Below are 18,966 nucleotides of genomic sequence, written 5' to 3' on the forward strand. Positions count from 1 at the left end.
AGATATCACAGCTGGGAAGCCCTATTTGTTGCGGATGAAGTTCGGAGATTCGAAGTATGCCCCTTTGGATCAGTTGTGGAGCGCTATGGACGCGTATGCAGACCTAGCAAAGAATGCTGCTGATGCGACCGAATTTTACAAAGATCGGAAGGACCATAAGGTGGAAAGGTAATTCTGGTCGTAGTTCAGTGCTCCGATGCGTCCGCTGCCGTTGAATGAAAGGATGGCCGCTTGGGACGAGCTCCATAGGTTGTCCGGGCTGGCTATGAGGTCTGTCGTGGATCATCTTTGGCCACGGGGACCAAGGCCGAATAGTTATTTTGCTTTAGTGCAACAATTCCTTGGCGCTGCATCGCATATCGACACTTTGAAGAGGTTGGCGTGCATTGAGGGTCTGCAGATGGCTCTTGCCCATGTTAAAACATACTGGGCAGGGATGGAGACCACCGCTATTGCAATCCGGGTTCCGATGGGAGGCGAGGACCCAGCCGAGCACTATTTCAAAGAAGTCCTAGAAGGCGCCCGCTTAATAGAGGCTTAGTGCTCAAAGAGTGCCATGTTCGAGTGACATGTATCTCCATTGTAAAAACAATGCTATTTTGATTATAAAGGATGTGTTTATACTTTTGCCCGGAAGTATTATAGTGCCTCTTGTGCGGCCGTTTATGTATGTATATAACCTGAAAGTTTGCAGTCGTCGGCTTCAGCCCCCACGCACATAAGGCGGGGGTGTTCGAGAAAATGCGTAGTCACACTTAATCCAACGTCTTGGTCTGTTAAGGAGGTGATAGCGCAGCGAACCAAGCAATCGGACTATATAGCTTTAACACTTTCACTTAGACATAGGAGTTTGATGGCGGGGCTACTATATAACCCCTGGTACTTCCGCGTTCATCCGAAGATGGTGCGCGTATGTACGTGATCAGGAAACCGGTCCTTCATTAATGCAGAGGAATCGCAAAGATTCCACTGAGTCATCGAGTGGTTGACCAGTCTCGCGCTGTATCATGACAGTCAATTTTTTGCTTTCTCTACCGAGGTGCTCATCCAGATGAACCAGGGCACAATCGCAGTAGTTCTCCCGGTGCCGCCTTAGCCGATAGAGCGGAACGTAAGGTAGCAAAACACGGGAGCCGGGCAAACCCAACATTTGACCAAAGACATGATTCGGAGCTGATGCATATAAGGCCAAACTCGCGACGCCGAACACTCCCTAAGGTATTCGGACTTTACAATGTGTACTGGTCTGAACAACGCCCTTGACAATAAGCCCTAAGTTTCCAGGTATGAGCAATAGTCTGGTGTGACAAAAATGCCGAAAACGCCAGTATCCCTCCTGATTGTATAAAGTTTCCGGAGGGGAAGAAGCAACAAGAGACATTAAAAAGGTTTACGCAGGGTCTTAATCTAAAAAGAAACCTTTGAAGGGGCCCTGCTACACGTCTGCGCCTTTATCTCCATTGTGCCGTATCCTAGAAGGGTGTAGCACGATGATCATCTGTAAAAAGTAAAAAAAAACCAGGTGAAAGACTTCGTGCGAGGAGTTTGTTAATCTGAATGAACCATGAAAATGCAATATGTTATTGTATTGATAGGGTCGAGCCAAACTGTGGGCTCTTTTTGCGGACATCCCCTAGCATCTTTTATGGGGAAATCCCAACTGGGTTGTTGCATTGGGTGGAGCGCCGGACTCATCTAGCCGTGTCCGTGGTCTTAACGACCGACCATTTATCCTGGTTGGGGGGACCGCTTAGTGTTCGGCTGCTAGAGCCGCCATGTATTCTTCCGCGCGTAAGGAACGCTCTATATTTCCGCTAACTGTGATGACGCCGCATGGACCGAGCATCTTAAGTTTGAGGTAGGTGTAATGCGGTACTGCATTAAAACATGCGAAGGCCGTTCTTCCAAGTAGTGCGTGATAGCCACTTCGGAATGGAGCGATGTCGAAGGTTACTTCCTCGCTTCTGAAGTTTTCGGGAGAACCGAATACAACCTCTAGTACAAGAGAGCCCGTACAATGGGCCTCGATCCCTGGTATTACTCCTTTAAAGGTAGTGTTGCTTAGGATGATTCTTGAGGGGTCTATCCCCATTTTGCGGACAATCTCCTGGTATATAAGGTTTAGACTACTGTCGCCGTCCATAAGGACTCGGGTGAGATGGTATCCATCAATTATTGGGTCGAGCACCAAGGCAGCCGATCCTCCATGCCGGATACTGGTCGGATGATCCCTGTGATCAAAGGTGATCAAGCAGGCCGACCAAGGATTGAATTTGGGGGCGACGGGCTCCACATCGTATACGTCTCATAGTGTTCGGCTGCTCTTAGGAATGTGTTGCGTAAATCATATTCACTGTTTTGACTTCTGGTGGGAATTTTTTCTGTCCTCCAGTGTTCGGCTGGCGAGGCTCATCCTCGTCTTCGCTTGGCGTCTCCCTCCCCTTGTGTTCGGCATTTAGCTTGTCGGCCTGCTTGAAAACCCAACATTCTCTCTGGGTGTGATTCGCAGGTTTTTCGGGGGTGCCATGAATCTGACATAATTTGTGTAGAATATTGTTTAGGCTGGACGGTCCATCTCTGCTGCCTTTAAATGGCTTCTTCCGTTGACCGGGTCAAGAGCCCCTAAATCCGGCATTGACCGTCGTGTTCTCTGGGCTGCCATCATTGTTTTGACGCTTGTTTTTGTTGCATCGCGGTTTCCCATTGCCACCCTTGACTTCGGATGTGCCTTGTTCGCTGGTGCCGCTACGGGCCAGCCAGCTGTCCTCGCCCGTGCAAAAGCGGGTCATAAGGCTTGTTAAGGTTGCCATTGTCCTCAGCTTTTCTTGGCTGAGGTGTCTGGAAAGCAATTCATCCCGGATATTGTGTTTGAAGGCCGCTAAGGCTTCGGTGTCCGGGCAATCGACTATTTGATTCTTCTTAGTAAGAAATCTATTCCAGAGCTTTCGGCCTGACTCTCCGGGCTGTTGAATTATGTGACTTAGGTCGTCTGTGTCCGGAGGTCCGACATAGGTCCCTTGAAAATTGGCCCTGAAAGCATTCTCAAGTTCTTCCCAACTTCCGATGGAGTTTTCGGGAAGGCTTTTCAACCAGTGCCGAGCTGGTCCCTTTAATTTGAGGGGTAGGTATTTAATGGCATGGAGATCATCTCCGCAAGCCATGTGGATATGAAGGATAAAGTCCTCGATCCAGACCCGAGGGTCTGTAGTTCTGTCGTATGCCTCTATATTCACGGGTTTAAATCCTTCCGGAAATTCATGATCCAGCACATCATCGGTGAAGCACAGGGGGTGTGTAGCACCCCTGTATTTGGTCGTGTTGTGGCATGCTATCGACGGTTGTTGTGTTCGGTTCTGATTCCTAGCTGGTGTTCGATCAATATTATTGTTTCGGTAGCTCTGATCCTATGCTGGAGCACGCTTCCTAGATCCGTAGATGGATCTGGCCAAACCGGACTTTTTGTCCAGGAGCTCACGTAAATCATGTGCTGACTTGTGTGCGGCATCATTAGTCGTCTTGTCACGGCCACGGGGCGGTCGGTTCGGATGATCAGTGGTTTTCGGCTGGATGGGCTCTATGGCCTCGTCGTCGAATTGGGGCAGCAGCTTGTGCTTTGGATAGCTCTTTGTGTGACGATCGCCGCCGTATTTTTCTTCTATGTCGAGGACTTTGTTCCACCTGTGGTTGAGCGTATCCTGTGCGGCCTTAAGCCTTTTCTTCTACTTCTTTAGGCTCCTCGCGGTGGCAATAAGCCTTCTGTGGAGGTTCTCTTATTCCAAGAGTTTTTCTGGGATGACGAGTGCGCCATCGTCCAGACTGTTCTCCTCTCTGGAGACAGGTTCGTGAATTTTACCCTCGGGATCGGCGTCATCTGACGTCGGCTCCGGACTATGTTCACCGTCCCCTGGTTCATCCTGCTCCATCGCTGGGTCCATGGGGTCATCGTTTCCTTTGGAGTCAACTGGGGTATTATTATTTCTTGCGCTGTTGTCGCTGTTTTTACTATGGCGGGATTTAGAACGGCGCCTACGGTGCCGCTTTGGTGGCTTATTGAGGGCATTATCCTTCGTTGTATCATCACCATCGCCTTCTTTTGGTGTGTCCACCATGTATATATCATATGATGAGGTGGCAGTCCAGCGCCCTATAGGCGGTGGTTCCTGTTCTTCTCCTACATCGTCGTCCACACCGTCGATGTGTTCGGAGTTGAAGTCAAGCACGTCGATTAAGTCATCGACAGTGGCTATTAAGTGGGTGGTTGGTGGGGGACGAATTTCTTCGTTGTCCGCTCCCCACTCGAGCCGGACATAGTTCGGCCAAGAATCTCCTAACAAGGAAAGAGACCTTAATGATTTTAGCACGCACCCAAGGGCGAGTGCTGAAAAATATCCGCGGCGGTGAACTCCATGACCGGTGCCCAATCAGATTCGATAGGCACGGATGCATGCGGTTCGGATCCTGTGGCCAGAGACGAGTCCAAGGGTTCGATGACACCACTCTCACAGGAGGTGGAATCAGTGTTCGGCTCCGACGCCGATGAGTGTGCGGCTTCCGTGGCGGGGTCCATCCACCCACCCTTGGAAGGCACGATCTGCTCTGGATTGATTCCCGACGCCATCGCGGGTGCGATCTCTGTAGGACCTTGAAGTATGTCTAGGGGGGTGATTAGACTACTTGACCAATTAAAAACTTAACCTTTTCCCAATTTTAGGGTTTGGCAGAGTTTAGCTACTTTAGGACAAGTCAAGCAATCATCACACTATTCAAGCAAGCATGCAAAGAGTATATAGGCAGTGGAAAGTAAAGCATGCAACTTGCAGGAAAGTAAAGGGAAGGGTTTGGAGGATTCAAACGCAATTGGAGACACGGATTTTTTTGGCGTGGTTCCGATAGGTGGTGCTATCGTACATCCACGTTGATGGAGACTTCAACCCATGAAGGGTAACGGTTGCGCGAGTCCACGAAGGGATCCACCCACGAAGGGTCCACGAAGAAGCAACCTTGTCTATCCCACCATGGCCGTCGCCCACGAAGGACTTGCCTCACTAGCGGTAGATCTTCACGAAGTAGGCGATCTCCTTGCCCTTACAAACTCCTTGGTTTAACTCCACAATATTGTCGGAGGCTCCCAAGTGACACCTAGCCAATCTAGGAGACACCACTCTCCAAGAAGTAACAAATGTTGCGTTAATGATGAACTCCTTGCTCTTGTGCTTCAAATGATAGTCTCCCCAACACTCAACTCTCTCTCATAGGTTTTGGATCTGGTGGAAAGAAGATTTGAGTGGAAAGCAACTTGGGGAAGGCTAGAGATCAAGATCCATATGGTAGGAATGGAATATCTTGGCCGCAACACATGAGTAGGTGGTTCTCTCTCAGAAATGGTAAGTTGGAAGTGTAGGTTTGTTCTGATGGCTCTCTCCACGAATGAAGAGGAGGTGGAGGGGTATATATAGCCTCCACACAAAATCTAACCGTTACACACAATTTACCAAACTCGGTGGGACCGAATCGTTAAACTCGGTCAAACCGATTTAGTAAACTAGTGACCGTTAGGATTTTCGGTGAGACCGAAATGTTACAAAAGGGAAACAGAGAGTTTACATTGCAATCTTAGTGGGACCGATCGCTCACTTCGGTTAGACCGAAACGTTACGAAGGGAAACAGAGAGATTACAATCCCATCTCGGTGAGACCGAGATCCCTATCGGTAAGACCGATTTGCTTAGGGTTTGTGGCAGTGGCTATGACTTTTGGAATCGGTGGCGCCGGATAGGAAGAATCAGTGTGACCGATTTTGGCTTTAGCTTTAGGTCATTTGGATGTGGGAAAGTAGCTGAGGGTTTTGGAGCATGTCCCAAAGCACATGAAGCAAGAGGCTCATTAAGCAACACCTCATCCCTCCTTGATAGTATTGGCTTTTCCTATAGACTCAATGTGATCTTGGATCACTAAAATATAAAATGAAGAGTCTTGAGCTTTTGAGGTTGAGCCAATCCTTTGTCCTTAGTATTTTGAGTGATCCACTTTCATCATCCATGCCATGCCATTCATTGAGCTTTCCTGAAATAATAGTCTTGGAATAGCATTAGCTCAATGAGCTATATGTTGTTATGAATTACCAAAACCACCTAGGGATAGTTGCACTTTCAATCTCCTCCTTTTTGGTAAGTGATGACAACATATAGATCAAAGCTTCGACAAATGATAATAAGATTTAACAAAATCGTCGCTTTGAGAAGTATGTGATAAGCAAGAGCTCCCCCTAAATTTGTGCATAGTTTAAGATTTGCTTTGGACTGCAAATGCACAATGAATTAGGCTCATGGGTTACTCTTCCATGTCACATACATCTTGGTGGAGCGCTCAAAATAATAAACATTGAATACATGCACTCATCACCAAGCAAAGTGAATGATCACATAAGATAGATAGGATAATATCATCAACCATGCATAAGTGTAGCTTATGATCAAACACATGATCATCAATGTCTCACAAGCATAGTATCACAAGCAATCAAAAGCAAATAAGTTTAACCACCAAATAAAGCAAGAGAGAATAAAAGCAACGCTCTCTCTCTCGAAGCCTATGATCTATACATTTTTCTCCCCCTTTGGCAACAAGTTACCAAAAAGTTCATAGAAAATGCATAGTGCTAGATCGACTCTCAGGCTTGATCTTGAGGTGGTGGTGTCCGGATAACTCCAAGAAAAGGCTTCAGTTGAAGTAGAGGGTGTTGGAGTTGATGCTGGAGCTAGTTGCACTGGAGCTGAATAGGCAGTAGCTGGTGCTGAAGATGTTGCTCTAGTGTCTGTCACAGGCACTACAACTAACCTCTGGCCTCTAGGCACTCTGGCAAACACATTTGTTGTAGTCTTTCCCTGCCTCTCCTGCATGTCATCCTGCAGCTGCTCTACAACTGACTGAATCTCAGTTACTTTGACATCAAGGTCATGGAATTTGAGTTCCATGATTCTTTCCAAGATCTCCTGATTCTGAGTGAGGGTGGCCAGTACCTTCTCAATCCTCAGTGTTGATGTTGTCAAGTAACCAAGCTGCTCCTGCTTGTTCTTCAAGAAATATTCAGATGCCTCCTCTTGAGTTGGCATCCTGGCAGCCTTCTCCTTCTTTGCCTTCTCCTTCTTCTCTTGAGCTTGAACTGAAGATGGGTCATTCTCATTCATGACAACCTCATTGTCCTCAAAGTCTGGATAAAGTGGGAAATGTTCCTTATCCAATTGATATTTCCCTGTGTCCATCTTTGAGTTTATCAACTCCTGTATCTGAGGTGCATATCCACCGCTCCTCTTCTGATCTAGTGCAGTCCTTTTAATGGTTTCAATCATCAGGCTCATGACTTTGAACTTCTGTGGCACATCAAGCACATGCAACATATTGATGGCATGCCCTCTGATCATGTTATGGTCACCAGACTTGGGCAATAGAGTGTGCCTTAGGATGTAGTTGATAGTTGGCAGACCTGACAACAGAAAATGAACTGATCCAAACTTGTGAGTCTCAATTGCCTTGTCTGGGATCTCCTTGTACATGTGTGCCATGGAATTGTGATCCATCTTCTTCTTTGCATAGATATCCAGGTCATCCTCATTTTCCTTTGGGGCATTTATCAGACTTGCCCATTCTTCAACAGTGGATTGGTACCTTGTACCTTCAGACATCCAAACAATTCTTCCATCTGGGTAAAAATGTGCTGTGGAGTAGAAGTGCATGATAAGCTCATCATTCCAGTGGGTAAACTTTTGCCCAACAAAATCAGCAACTCCACAAGCAACAAAGCTTTCTTGCACTCCAGGATAGTGCTCTTCATTGTCCTTGATGTAGGTCCAGTCGACCCACCTCATGTCACAAACTCTGGGCTTCTTATCCAACAGAATTGTCTCATAGAAGTCCTACTGTTCCTTTGTATGGAACATGTAGTCAATAGCAGTTCTTCTCCTTGAGGCATATGGATCTTCCATCCTCCACAGCCTCAGCCCCGAGTCCTTCCTGATCCTCATGTCCTCAGCCACAGGATGGGCATCATTGTGGTCTGATATCTTGGGCTTGAGCTTCCTTAGGACCTGTCCTTCTTCATCTTCTTCTTCAGCAACATTTGGCACTGGGGCCTTGTTCTTCTCAGCAGCTGGAATACTCCTAGTATTCCTATTTGGTAGTTGCTTGGCCTTGGAGGCAGCTTTGGGTGCTTCCTTGGGCTTAGATGTTGCAGCCCCTGATCTGATTGCATCACCCATAAGTTAGGTGCCTTAGGTGCTGGTGCAGCAACCTCTTCTTCCTCTTCAGAATCTCTTCTCATAGAGGGCTTTCCAAGAACCTGGGTAGTTGTGGTTCTTGCTCTCTTCTTCTTCTTATCCTGAGCACCTTCATCCTCTGATTCAATTGTAAACTTCATTGTCTCTCAAGTGGGGACTTTCTTGGTTTTGGAAGAAGTGACTTTCTTCTCAGGTGCCTCTTTGGGTTCAGTCTATTTTGGCACTTGAGTGGGTCCTCTGACTTTGGGCATTGGTGTCCTCTTGGCAGGAACTTTCTTTTTCAGTCCAGGCTTTGTGCTATGTGCAGAGCAATATTCCTTCTTGAGCACCACTTTCTTGGAAGTAGCCTCATCTTCTTCAGCTTTGTAGTCCTCATCTTCTGAGTCTGAGGTTCTCTTTCTCCTTTGCCTGGTAGCAGCCTTAGGCAGGTTGCTAGGAGTGCTTCTGCTCCCTTCATCTATAGAGCTTGAGGGACTAGTGCCCTTGCTCATGTCAATCTGCTCTTCTGACCTATTCTGGCTGTCACTCTGGTCTGACATGCTGCAAAAGCTGACTGCTGACCCTGTGAAGAGTTATAGATGAGATAGAAAGGATGAGCATCACAAAATGCAGAGATTTTTGCAAAAGAATGATTCAAAAATTCAGTTTTAGTTTTCCACAGAAAGCATTTCAGATCAACCGATTTTCAAACTCGGTGATACCGAAGCAGTTTTGGAACCTAAACTGATGATCTCGGTTGGACCGAGTCATAGTTCGGTGGCACCGAGACTGCTAGGGTTTCACAGAATCCTAAAATCGGTCGCACCGATTAGCAATTCTCGGTCAGACCGAGAGTCACTAGTGCAATGGCATAAGCCAAATCGATGAGACCGAGTTTTTCAACTCGGTGGGTCCGAGATGGTTTCAGCGGAAACCTAACCCTAAAAATTTGAATCTAATCTACTCTACGAACTACTTTGGCTGGATAGGATTGTTTCAATCATGGCAAGATTCAATAAGAATACAATGTGCTAGGAATCAGATGTGGATAGCACAAAGATCGAGTCCATACCCTAGCTTGGTGATGAACTCGCTACGGCGGCAACGGCGGGGGCGAAATCCGTTGACGGCGGTGGAGACCAGCTACAGGGGGCTGCTGGCGACGAGGAGACGATCCGGAGATCTTCGATGGCAGAGCGAGCTATTGCACGGGCGAAGGGTTTCGGAGAAATTTCCAAAATTTTGCCCGTGACTATATATAGCCCGACCCTGTTGGTGTGACCGAGTGGAACAACTCGGTGGCACCGAGATGCATAACTGTGTATAGTTACAACAAATCGGTGTGACCGAAAAGTACAAATCAGTTGCACCGAGATTGAAAACTTAGATCAACTTAATGATCTCGGTAGGACCAAAATGGAGGAATCAGTCAGATCGAGAGTCACAAAGAGCTCCTGGAAGTTTAAGTCTATGACGAATCGGGGACTCCGAGTGCTCCTCACACAGAGTGGTTCGAATCTGACTTGATCAAATTTTGTGATGTAGCATGAATAGAGTTTGAGACGAGAAAAGCATAGATAGCTAGAGAAAGTTCTTAGGCATTCTTGTCCATCCACTTGGCAAAAAGAAAAGAACCCAAACAATCAAAACAACAAGTGGATGTCCTTGAATGAGTAAAATATGCACCAACATGCTCACACAATAAAATGGCAAATAAAATATGTGGCAAAGCATGCACAACCAATTCTAGCATCTATCAAACAATTGGCGATGACTAGGTCATCTATATATGATTATATTGACTTAGGAGTCAAATGAGAACATTTGATCATAGGTCATACTCATCGTTTAAGCTCAAGTGGGGTTACCACTTTTACATAATGCATTGATGTGTTCACACCATTAGAGTTGCTTTGACTCACTTCTTAGAGTTAAGCTCCCCCTAGATGTGAGATCCCCCCTTAGAGGGATGAACTAACCTTGGGTTTTGCCGATGATGACTTCATGTAGGTGTTGAAGATGTGGGTGCTCCATGTTGATGTAGATCATTTCGAGCAATCCTTTGGAGTGAGTTGCACTTTCAACTTACCTACATGGGTTAGTCCCACAAGGAACAAACAAGAATATCCATAGACATAGAGTGATGCACACACAAGATGATGTCCATGAAATCATTAGGTTACCTTGTCCCTTGCCTTACCATCATGAGGGTTTGTGACTCCTTGAACTAGTGCAAGATGTGGAAGTTGATTGCACTTGTTCTTGCCATAATGATATGAGTGAAGAATGTTGGCGGAGTCACCCTCAAGAACTCTCTAGTTCTTCTTCTTCGGGATCCACATCATCTTGATGGGAATCCTTGGAGCTGTAGTTGTACTCGATGAAGTAGACCTTGATGTAGTCTTGGGAACCCACTTAAACGAGGCTTTAGGTGCTTCTTCAAATGCATCAATCTCTTCTTGAAGCTTGTCCTTGCCTTTGTTCTTGTGGTCTTGTGGTGGAAGATCATCTTGAGCTTGTGTTCCCTTGAAGGAAGTAGGATCATACTTCTCTTGTTGAGGAACAAACTTAGTCTTGGGGTATTGATCTTCTTCCCACTCAACTCCATTGGCATTGAACTTTCGTTCAAAACCAACACCTTGATTCTTCCGATGCCTTCCTTGCTTGCGTACAATTTCCTCGAATTGCTTACTCCCGGCAAGGCTCTTGTAAACACCTTTCTCTATAATTCCCTTCAATAAACTATTTTCTTGCTCAAGTGTAACTGGCTAAGAGAATCATTAGTGGAATCAACAGAACTACTAGAAGCAACAATATTGGATTTGACATGATTATTGTTACTACTAGAGAAAGTATCTTTCTTGTACTTGTTACTAGACTTGACTTGAGGCATGTAAGTAGAAAAGAGTAAATGCTTGGCAATGTAAGAAGAGCTTTTCTTGCGGAGATCATCATTGATTGCCTTTAAGAACTATGCTCTTGCTCAAGATTGAGCTTTTCAAAGCGTAACTTCTCATGAGCCCTTAAAAGTTCTCGATGATCTTCGGAGATAGTTTCATGAGCCAACTTAAGAGTGTTTAGTTCTTTAGTTAGAAGCTCAATCTTCTCCTTATCATTGTCATTCATTTTATCTTGATTAGCATGATTAATTGACGTTTCATCATAGTATTCATCACTAGAGTTGTCAACAAGTAAATCATCATCCACAAGCAAGTCATCTTCATCACTATTGAAATCAACATACTCAGGATGTGTTACCTTTGGACCTTTGGCCATGAAGCATCTTCCAATTCCTTCATTTGGTGAATCAAATATGTCATAGGAGTTGGTTGACACAAGTGCTAGACCGGCAACACCTTCATCTTGAGTATATTCGGAGTCGAAGTGATAGCTTCTCTCGGAGTGATTGTCGGAGTCGGAGCCGGATACCATTCACCAACATGAGCTTGATGTCTTCGTTTTGTGTAGCTCCTTGATGACTTATCCTTCCTTTCCGAATCCGTGCTTCTCCGTGAGGGTCTTCGTTCATAACGATCATCTCTACTCCTCCTCTCTCTTGGTGGTGATTCTTCTCTTTTGCTTCTTCTTCTTGGATAATCTTCTCTTCTTTTGTAGGGTGTCGTACACTCATTGGAATAGTGTCCGGGTCTCCCACAATTGTAGCAATCGTGCTCTCAACTAGAACATCTTTCGTCATTGTAAGACCTTGACTTTGAGCTTCTTTCTTTGCTTCTACTCTTGTAGAATTTATTGAAGTTCTTCACCATTAAGCTCAATTCTTCATTGAAGGTTTTTTTCTCACTTGATGATGTGGGGGCTTCACTTGAGGCTTTGTAAGCACCACTTGACTTGTTGTGAAGTTCCTACTTATCCTTGAGTGACATCTCATGAGCAACAATTCTTCCAATGACTTCCGTTGGCTTGAGATCTTTGTAGTTTGGCATCATTTGGATCAATGTGCACACGGTATCATACTTTCCATCCAATGCTCTTAGGATCTTCTTGATGATGAATTTGTCGGTCATCTCTTCACTCCCTAAGCCGGCAATCTCATTTGTGATAAGAGCAAGCCTAGAGTACATTTCAGCGACACCTTCACCATCCTTCATTTTGAACTTGTCAAGCTAACTTTGGAGCACATCCATCTTGGATTCCTTGACGGATTCGGTACCTTCATGCATATCAATCAAAGTATCCCAAATTTCCTTTGCATTCTCAAGACGGCTGGTTTTGTTGAATTCTTCGGGGCACAATCCGTTGAAGATGATATCACAAGCTTGAGTGTTGTATTGTAGCATCTTCAATTCTTCCCCATTTGCTTCACGGTTCGGTTCTCTCCCATCAAAGAATTCACCTTGCAAGCCAATACAAATGATTGCCCAAACGACAGGGTTATGTCCGAGAATATGCATTTTCATCTTATGCTTCCAACTAGCAAAATTAGTACCATCAAAGTAAGGACCTCTACGGTGATAATTTCCCTCGCTAGACGCCATACTCTCCTAGGTTGTGAAACCAAGGCTATGACCACAAAAAGCTGTGGAAATCAAAGCAAATGGAGACCAAAGCTCTGATACCACTTGTAGGACCTTGAAGTATGTCTAGAGAGGGGGTGATTAGACTACTTGACAAATTAAAAACTTAACCTTTTCCCAATTTTAGAGTTTGGCAGATTTTAGCTACTTTACGACAAGTCAAGAAATCATCACACTATTCAAGCAAGCATGAAAAGAGTATATAGGCAGCGGAAAGTAAAGCATGCAACTTGCAAGAAAGTAAAGGGAAGGGTTTGGAGGATTCAAATGCAATTGGAGACACGGATGTTTTTGGCGTGGTTCCGATAGGTGGTGCTATCGTACATCCACGTTGATGGAGACTTCAACCCACGAATGGTAACGGTTGCGCGAGTCCACGGAGGGCTCCACCCACGAAGGGTCCACGAAGAAGCAACCTTGTCTATCCCACCATGGCCGTCGCCCATGAAGTACTTGCCTCACTAGTGGTAGATCTTCACGAAGTAGGCGATCTCCTTGCCCTTACAAACTCCTTGGTTCAACTCCACAATCTTGTCAGAGGCTCCCAAGTGGCACCTAGCCAATCTAGGAGACACCACTCTCCAAGAAGTAACGAATAGTGCATTGATGATGAACTCCTTGCACTTGTGCTTCAGATGATAGTCTCCCCAACACTCAACTCTCGCTCATAGGTTTTGGATCTGGTGGAAAGAAGATTTGAGTGGAAACCAACTTGGGGAAGGCTAGAGATCAAGATTCATATGGTAGGAATGGAATATCTTGGCCTCAACACATGAATAGGTGGTTCTCTCTCAGAAATGGTAAGTTGGAAGTGTAGGTTTGTTCTGATGGCTCTCTCCACGAATGAAGAGGAGGTGGAGGGGTATATATAGCCTCCACACAAAATCTAACCGTTACACACAATTTACCAAACTCGGTGGGACCGAATCATTAAACTCGGTCAGACCGATTTAGTAAACCTAGTGACCGTTAGGATTTTCGGTGGGACTGACATGCATCTTGGTGAGACCAATTCGGTTAGGGTTAGGGCATAACGTAATCTCGGTAAGACTGATTACACAAACTCGGTGAGACCGATTTGGTAATAAGCTTTCCAAAGAGTTGGTCAGGTAAACTCGGTGGGACCGATTTGCTCTTTTCGGTGAGACCGAAATGTTACAAAAGGGAAACAGAGAGTTTACATTGCAATCTCGGTGGGACCGATTGCTCACTTCGGTTAGACCGAAACGTTATGAAGGGAAACAGAGAGATTACAATCCCATCTCGGTGAGACCGAGATCCCTATCGGTAAGACCGATTTTCTTGGGGTTTGTGACAATGGCTATGACTTTTGGAATCGGTGGCGCCGGATAGGAAGAATCGGTGTGATCGATTTTGGCTTTAGGTTTAGGTCATTTGGATGTGGGAAAGTAGCTGAGGGTTTTGGAGCATATCACAAAGCACATGAAGCAAGAGGCTCATTAAGCAACACCTCATCCCTCCTTGATAGTATTGGCTTTTCCTATAGACTCAATGTGATCTTGGATCACTAAAATATAAAATGAAGAGTCTTGAGCTTTTGAGCTTGAGCCAATCCTTTGTCCTTAGTATTTTGAGGGATCCACTTTCATCATCCATGCCATGCCATTCATTGAGCTTTCCTGAAATAATAGTCTTGGAATAGCATTAGCTCAATGAGATATATGTTGCTATGAATTACCAAAACCACCTAGGGATAGTTAAACTTTAAATCTCCCGAATATTGTCCGACGGCAGATCAAAGTCATGCCCTCGTGACCGTTCGGCGCACATGGCATGGGCTCGAATCCGTCGAAGATCGAGTCTCCGCGGATGTCGGCAGTATAGTTTAAGCTTCCAAACCTGACCTGATGGCCAGGGGTGTAGCTATCGATCTGCTCCAGATGGCCAAGTGAATTGGCCTGCAGTACGAAGCCGCCGAATACAAAGATCTGTCCGGGAAGGAAAACCTCCCCCTGGACTGCATCGTTGAAGATGATTGAAGGAGCCATCAAGCCTTATCACGACGACACAGTGGAACTCTCAATGAAAGCACCAATGTCGGTGTCAAAACCGGCGGATCTCGGGTAGGGGGTCCCGAACTGTGCGTCTAAGGCTAATGGTAACAGGAGGCAGGTGACACGATGTATTACCTAGGTTCGGGCCCTCTCAATGTAGGTAATACCCTAGTTCCTGCTTGATTGATCTTGATGATATGATTATTACAAGAGTTGATCTGCCACGAGATCGTAGAGGCTAAACCCTAGAAGCTAGCCTATGATTATGATTGTTGTTCTTGGTCCTACAGACCTAACCCTCCGGTTTATATAGACATCGGAGGGGGCTAGGGTTACACAGAGTCGGTTACAGAGAAGGAAATCTACATATCCAAATCGCCAAGCTTGCCTTCCACGCAAAGGAGAGTCCCATCCGGACACGGGACGAGGTCTTCAATCTTGTATCTTCATAGTCCAACAGTCCGACAAAAGTATATAGTCTGGCTGTCCGGATACCCCCTTATCCAGGACTCCCTCAGTCGTTTTCCACCGACACGCCGCGACCTCATGTTCTTCCTCGGGGGGGGGGGGCAGATATGGAGTCTGTTTTGGGCTCCAGAGAGGGGAAATCATTGCCATCGTCATCATCAACCATCCTCCATCACCAATTTCATGATGCTTACCGCCGTGCATGAGTAATCCCATCGTAGGCTTGCAGGACGGTGATGGGTTGGATGAGATTTACCATGTAATCGAGTTAGTTTTGTTAGGGTTTGATCCCTAGTATCCACTATGTTCTAAGATTGATGTTGCTATGACTTTGCTATGCCTAATGCTTGTCACTAGGTCCCGAGTGCCATGATTTTAGATCTGAACCTATTATGTTTTCATGAATATATTTGTGTTCTTGATCCTATCTTGCAAGTTATAGTCACCTACTACGTGTTATGATGCGGCAACCCCGGAGTGACAATAGTCAGGACACTTCTCGGTGATGACCGTAGTTTGAGGAGTTCATGTATTCACTAAGTGTTAATGCTTTGGTCCGGTTCTCTATTAAAAGGAGGCCTTAATATCCCTTACTTTCCATCAGGACCCCGCTGCCACGGGAGGGTAGGACAAAACATGCCATGCAAGTTTTCCATAAGCATGTATGACTATATTCGGAATACATGCCTACACTATATTAATGAATTGTAGCTAGTTCTATGTCACCATAGGTTATAACTGTTGCATGATGAATGCCATCCGATAGAATTATCCATCATTGATCCATTGCCTACGAGCTTTTCACAAATTGATCTTTGCTAAGTTACTTTTCCATTGCCACTGTTACGATTGCTACAAAACTGCTACTGTTACTCTTGCCACCATTACCGTTACTTCCATACTACTTTGCTACTAAATACTTTGCTGCAGATATTAAGTCTTTCAGATGTGGTTGAATTGACAACTCAGCTGCTAATACTGGAGAATATTCTTTGTCTCCGCTTGTGTCAAATCAATAAATTTGGGTTGAATACTTTACCCTCGAAAACTGTTGTGATCCCCTATACTTGTGGGTTATCAAGACCTTTTTCTGGCGCCGTTGCCGGGGATCATAGCTCCATTCTCTGAGTCACTTGGGATTTATATCTGTTGATCACTATGAAGAATCTGAAAGATCAAAGAACCAAGATTATTCCCTCTAATTTTGAGTAAACTTGGGGAGGTAAGGAACTGCCATCTAGCTCTGCACTTAATTCACCTTCTATTTTGAGTAAACTTGCGACACCTACACCTGCTATTGATTCGGATATGTCGCATGTTATTGATGATGTCACTTCTGCTACGCATGATGCTTATGATGATACTACTTCTTTGCTTCATAATATTGTGCCACTAGGTGAATTTCTTGATGAACAACTTGCTAGGGTTAGAGAGAATGAAATTACTGAATCTGATGATATTATTGAAACTGAAGATTATGATTCTCCCCCTAGATATGAATTGCATGTTGTACCTGAGGGTTATATTATGGATGAAGAAATTGCTAGAGACTTTTTTGCTTGTAATGATAGAGATGATCTGAAGAAACGGTTAACTAAGCTGAAAGAAAAGTCTTTGAATGCTAGAATGCAATGTGATCCTAAGTTTGCTACTTCACCTATCTTTGTTACTGATAAGGATTATGAATTCTCTGTCGATCCTTAGTTAATTAATTTGGCTGTATCTGATCCTTTCTGTGGTTATGAATCTGAAACTATTGTGGCACATCTTACTAAATTGAATGATATAGCCACCCTATTTGCTCATGAGGAAAAATTCGCTATTACTATATTCTTAAGTTGTTTCCTTTCTCGTTAAAGGGTGATGTTGAGTTATGGTTTAATTCTCTTGCTCCTGGTTGTGTGCGTAGTCCCCAGGATATGATTTACTACTTCTCTGAAAAATATTTCCCTGCTCATAAGAAACAAGCTGCTTTAAAGGAAATATTTAACTTTTTGCAAATCGAAGAAGAGAGTCTCCCACAAGCTTGGGGGAGGCTTCTCCAATTACTCAATGCTTTGCCTGATCATCCTCTCAAGAAAAATGAAATACTTGATATCTTTTATAATGGACTAACCAATGTTTCCAGAGACCACCTGGATAGTTGTGCTGGTTGTGTTTTCAAGGAATGAACTGTTGAGCAAGCTGAATTGCTATTGAAAAATATATTGAGTAATGATAATGATTGGACACTTCCTGAACCAACTCCTAGGCCAACTCCAAAGAAAAGAGGTATTCTATTTCTCAGCCTTGAAGATATCCAAGAGGCAAAGATATCTATGATAGAAAAAGGTATTAAAGCTAAAGATGTTAAGAATTTACCGCCTATTGAAGAAATACATGGTCTTGATAGCCCGACACAGGTAGTAGAGGTAAATTCTGTTTATCGATTTGATGAAGGTGATATTCCTCATAATAAGTCTGCTAGTCAATGATTGGATGAGTTTGATAATTTTACTGTTAAACAAGAAAACTTCAATGCTTATGTTAGTAGACAATTGAAATGTGATGCTCACATGCTTGACTGCTTGGGTGCTTATATGAGTAGAATTGTTAATGATCTTAAGCTTATTAGTAGGAATGCTTCCATGGTTACAACTCATGTAGAACAAGTACTTAAGGCACATTATGATTTGCTTAATGAGTTGAATAGTAAGAATAATGATAATGCTATTAGGGTTATGACTAGAGGTGGTAATATGACCCAGGAACCTTTGTATATGAGGGCCATCCTAAGAGAGTTGCGCGAGATTCCCAGAGAATTAATACTGATGCATCTACTCCTAGTAATAAAAAGAAGAATAAAACTGATAGGACTTTGCATACTTCTAGTGAACCTATTATAGACACACCTGAGAATCCCAATGATATTTCTATTTCTGATGCTGAGACAGAATCTGGTGATGAACATGAACCTAGTGATAATGTTAATGATGATGTTCATGTTGATGCTAAACCTAGTAATGATAATGATATAGAGATTGAACCTGTTGTTGATCTTGATAACCCACAATCAAAGAATCAACGTTAAGAGAGACTTCATTGCTAGGAAACATCGTAAAGAAAGAGAACTATGGGTTCAAAAACCCATGCCCTTTCGTCCTAAACCATCCAAGAAAAAGGATGATGAGGATTTTGAGCGCTTTGCTGAAATGATTAGACCTATCTTTTTGCGTATGCGTTTGACTGATATGATGAAAATGTCTCCTTATGCTAAGTATATGAAAGATATTATTACCAATAAAAGAAAGATACATGAAGCTGAAATTTCCATCATGCTTGCTAATTATACTTTTCAAGGTGGAATACCAAAGAAACTTCAAGATCCAGGAGTACCAACTATACCATGCTCCATTAAAAGAAACTATGTTACAGCTGCTTTATGTGATCTCGGAGCCGGTGTTATGCCTTTCTCTTTATATCATAGACTTGAATTGGATAAGTTGACACCTACTGAAATCTCTTTGCAAATGGCTGATAAATCAATTGCTATACCCATAGGTATTTGTGAGGATGTGCCTATTGTGGTTGCAAACATTACTGTCTTAATGGACTTTGTTATTCTTGATATTCCCAAGGATGACAATATGTCGATCATCCTTGGTAGACCCTTTTTGAATACTGCAGGGGCTGTTATTGATTGCAACAAAGGCAATG

Source organism: Triticum dicoccoides, chromosome 1B (assembly GCF_002162155.2).
Source record: "Triticum dicoccoides isolate Atlit2015 ecotype Zavitan chromosome 1B, WEW_v2.0, whole genome shotgun sequence".
Taxonomy (NCBI): Eukaryota; Viridiplantae; Streptophyta; class Magnoliopsida; order Poales; family Poaceae; genus Triticum; species Triticum dicoccoides.